At 42.3% G+C, this 4,736-nt stretch overlaps 1 pseudogene; it reads right to left on the reverse strand.

Annotated features, from left to right (window-relative positions):
- Nucleotides 1-3,067: 3,067 nt before the first annotated feature.
- Nucleotides 3,068-4,053, reverse strand: LOC114024671 (annotated as a pseudogene).
- Nucleotides 4,054-4,736: the final 683 nt, after the last annotated feature.

The raw sequence follows: 4,736 nt of genomic DNA on the forward strand, positions 1-4,736 counted from the left end.
TTCATCAAGGTATTATTAGGATTAAGTGGTATTGATGGGCATTTTCTGGGCAGGGACAATGGATTGGTGCCAACCTAGTATAAGTAATTAGGCTGACCCCAACAGAGGGGTCACTACAAAAGAGGGAGGCAGGCACAGTGAATCCCAGCCTGAATTTGAAAGCATTTTCAGTCAGTTTATTCTAAGAAGGGATTCTTTGTGGTGAAGAATTGCAAAGGAAGCCATGTGATTAATAGAGACATACACTGTTAGAATGAGCTAACAAACAATAAACAGTCTTTAAGGATGTATGAATGCATTTGTAGGTCTACAGGACCAACCCCAGTGTGGAGAAAGGCCTACAGTCATCTCTAGTGAGGTGAGCAGCCCAGGACACACAAATTTCAGGTTCATGCTGGAGGACTGAGCCATAGAGACCCCCATGTTCAAGAGTGATTATATCACAGTGATGACAGCAGGATAGGAGTTCCCCAAAGGGCATTTAGTCTGAAGACAAGAACTACAGTAATGCTAGAGCCATCCAAGAGTCTCCTTGGAGCAATCTGTGTTAAGTTAGCCATGGGAGGTAAGGACGTGTTTGCATCTGTGTTAGTATCTCCATGGGGATTTCAGAACCTTGGAGAGCTTGGGATCCACGAAAAATGAAGCCTGAGTGGTACCAGGAGAAGGACTTTGGATTTGATATGAGAATGTAAGAGATCAAGTCCCAGCTCTCCTAGTAAATATTTGTATCGTCTTGGGCAGTGTGGGCTAGTGAGAAGAAGGTTGGATTTGAAGTCAAAGGAACTGGGGTTCAAATGGCACCTCTGATACCACCTACCTGACCTTAGGAAAGTCGATTTGTCTCAATATCCTTATCTGTAAAATGAGAGCATTGGAGTAGATGACTTCTGAGATTTCCTCCATCTCTCAATCTCTGATCCTATTATATCTGATTGTATTTGGTTATGCCAAAAGAAAGGGAGGCGGATCAGACATCGTTGAGTTCAAATCCAGCCTCAGACACTTACTAACTGTGTGACCCTGGGCAAGTCACTTAACCTTGTTTGCCTCAGTTTCCTCACCTGTAAAATGAGCTGAAGAAGGAAATGACAAACTACTCCAGTACCTTTCCCAAAACAGCAACAACAACAATCCAAATGGAGTCTTGTAGTGTTGGACGTGACCGAAACAAGTCAACAACAATACCAAAGAGAAGGTAGTTGGAGGAGGGGGGCAGATTAGATATTTTCTAGATCCCTTCTGGTTCCAAAACAAAGGATGTCCAAATCACAGCCCTGCCTTTGACCCTAGTAGGATCATAGACTTAACATTCCCAATCCTTCCCAGTACTGATTTCATACAGACTTGCATATGCACATTTTGTCTCCACCGTAGACTGTAAACTCCTTGAGAGCAGGGACCCTGGTTTTTATCTCTGTACCCCAAATGCCAAGCGTACTGTCTGGCACATAGAAGATTCTTAACAAATGTTTGTTGGTTTATTGATTAGCACGCAGTAGGCCCTTAGTAAGTGATGGCTGATGACATGTCCAGGGTTGTACAAATGTTAAATGTTAGAGAGAGGATTTGAACCCAGATCCTCTGACTTCATCTGCAACTAGAAACAATGGGGCTTGCTGGGCAAGCCAGCCTTCTCAGAAAGGTCTTTTGTTTTGCTTGATGTTTTTCTAGGCAAGCTGGCCCCACCTCATTCTTGCTGGGCCTTCCCTGGGGCCCACAGCCATGACTAGGAAACCTCCTTCCTCTCTGATACAGCAGCAGTTGAAGGAGCTTGAGGCCCTTAGAGGTTGGGAATCCACTTCCAGGGAGGCGGCTTCCCACTCCAGAGATATCATGGATCTTCTGCGGATTGAGAAATCTGGTCAATAAACACCCAGGGCAGGCTTGGAGAGAAACAAATCACCAAGGCACAACCTGTAGCCTGAGGTGGACAAAGAGGAGAGGGGAGGGAAGGAAATCTGGCCTGGCTGCTTAAGTTGGTGACATTAGGGGTAAGCATGTGAGTCCTGGGGTCTTTTTAGGACCACCTGGAACGAGGCAGTGGAGTAGCAGAGAAGGCTCTATAGCACCGTGAGAAGAAAAGAAAACCAGCCTTGGATTTCCTTCCAGAGGCCCTGGGTTCAGATACTCACTCTGTTACTACCAACACGATTATGGGCAAATCCATCTCTGGGCAAGCCAATGTTTCCTGATACACAAGATTACAGGATCATAGAGTGAGAGCTGGAAATGATTTGGCAAATTCAGAGATGGGAGCCTCCCAAGAAGTGAAGTGGCCAAAGGCATATACATGGTAGGGAAGGATGGAAGTTCGCCCATATTTTCTTGGGAACCAAGTTTAGTCATTCATAGATTTGGACCTGGAAGGAACCTTCAGGGTCATTCCAGACCAACATTTCTTTTTTTTGGGGGGGGGAGTTGCAAGGCAATTGGGTTAAGTGACTTGCCCAGGGTCACACAGCTAGTAAGTGTCAAGTGTCTAAGGCTGGATTTGAACTCAGGTCCTCCTGATTCCACTCTATCCACTACACCACCTAGCTGCCCCCAGACCAACATTTCTTAACCTTTTTTTGTGTGTACCTCCTGGACCTCTTTGGCCAGTCTACTGAATGTATCCCCTTCTCAGAGAAACATTTTTAAGTACATAAAATAAAATGCATAGAATTATTAAAGAAACCAATAATATTAAAATGAAGTCATTTTTCTCCTGTCCAAGTTCACAGATCCCCTGAAATCTATGTGCTGAGACCCTCTGAGGGCCCATAGACCCCAAGTTAAGGACCTCTGATCTGGACCACATTTCATTTACATTTTAAAAAAAAGATTCAAGAATATTTCAAAATGTGTTGATTATAATAATACCTATCAAAGCACGCTAACTCTACCCAATGTATTTTATATAAAACTAGATGTCTGTGAATCTAAATCTTTTCTTCATGAAGCCTTCCTAAAGACACAGGTCGATCCAGAGTGAATGTAGCAGGCCTAATATTCTAGACCATGCCAACAACAAGTGCGTTTAGTTCCTATCATGGTTTCATACTCTTTATAAACAACAGAGCCTTTAGGCTTGAGTTGAGTATTTAGCAGGCACACAGGAAAGAAGGCCTTGGGATGAGGAAGTCTCATTTCTCAGATATTATATTTTACACCACAGTGGAGAGCCATCCTGATGCCCAACCTGGTACAGTCACCTTTACAGTGTGGAGGATTCTATGGGTATGTGTGTATTATAATTGTCCCATGTCAGCTCACCGGAGCTCAGTCTGAAGTCATAGAGCTCATACTCACTCTCAGGAAACAGTCTGTTTGAAGTGTTCACTCCACCAGTAAGATGTCCACGTTTTAGGACTTTTTACTTGGGGGTCTTCAATTTCTTCATCTCTTTGACGTAGGGAAAGCTTTTTCCCCTGAGTGAGTTCACCTTTCATAGGATGTATAAACAGACCTCTCCAGTCACACAACAGTGTGCATCTTCTTTCACAGGTCAGAGAATTCCATCTGCGGTAAGCACTTTCATAACTGGGGTATAGTAATAGTTAGGTGGCACTAATATGGCTGTGCCAAACGACTTGTCCCACATTGGATTCTGTTAATACTTAAAACAAGTAAAATTTCCAGTCATATGGATAATTCTCCCATTAGAGGCAACTAGATCCTAAAGCAGAATGATTATACTGATTTCAAACAACTTGTGATTGTTTTCTAAATTCAAGCTGTGAATTAAAAGTGATTGAGTATGGAGGTCTAGAATGAAAAGGATTAGAACACTCAGGTTCCTTTATAGCTGGGTGGCACCCATATTTAATAGTGAGAGAAAAAGAAACTGAGTCATTCAGTGTACAGCAAAACAGACTTAATTAAGCGTTCAGAGGCAGTCAACCAGCCCAAGTTAAACAGTAGATCCATGGGTAGAAGAACTTCTGTGACCTGGCCCCAAGAGGGCTGTTGATGCTGGGCACATGGTGTGCAGAGTGTTGTCAAGAGGACTTCTGTCCAGGGATGTGCTGGAAAATGTTTAACAACCAGCTCTCTAAAACCCAGATACATTTCTATGCTGAATTTGCATTAATAACATTTTCTCCATCGCTTTCTTAGATCTTGACAATCAACAAAGTAACAAATCAAGCCCCAAATTGTAGTGTTTGTCAATATCCGAGGTGTGCATGTTCACACTGATAATTTAACAATCAGCTCTCAGGAGACTCTCAGAGCTAGCTCTCACATAGCCCTGCTTTTGTCAGACTTGGGGATTCCTTTCTCAGTGGCATATGCTTTATAGAGCCTCCATGCAGTGAAGACTCTTGAGTCAGGTTGTAGCCTTGGTATTCCAGGAAGAGAGTGATTAGCAAGGACCCTGAGGGGTGGTAAGTGACCAGATTCAGAGGCTTCTCCCAAGCCAGAGGCTTCCTAGGGTGAGGCTTCCCACTTGTTAAAGTCTCTGTTTCACTGTCAAGTGTTTGAGACCCACAGCTAATGGAGTGAAATAGTCAAAGCACAAAAGAATAACAATAATGATAATAATAATATATTTATATGTAATTATATATGTATTTGTAATATATATATAAATTTATATGCAAATTATATACATAAATTTGTATGTGAATTATATATTTATTTGTAATAAAATAAATATTATTATTGTTATTATAGCTAACATTTATATAGCACTTACTATTTGCCAGGCACAGTGCTGAGCACTTTACAATTATTCTCTCTTTTCATCCTCA

Source organism: Vombatus ursinus, unplaced genomic scaffold (genome assembly GCF_900497805.2).
Source record: "Vombatus ursinus unplaced genomic scaffold, bare-nosed wombat genome assembly UNPS02014822.1, whole genome shotgun sequence".
Taxonomy (NCBI): domain Eukaryota; kingdom Metazoa; phylum Chordata; class Mammalia; order Diprotodontia; family Vombatidae; genus Vombatus; species Vombatus ursinus.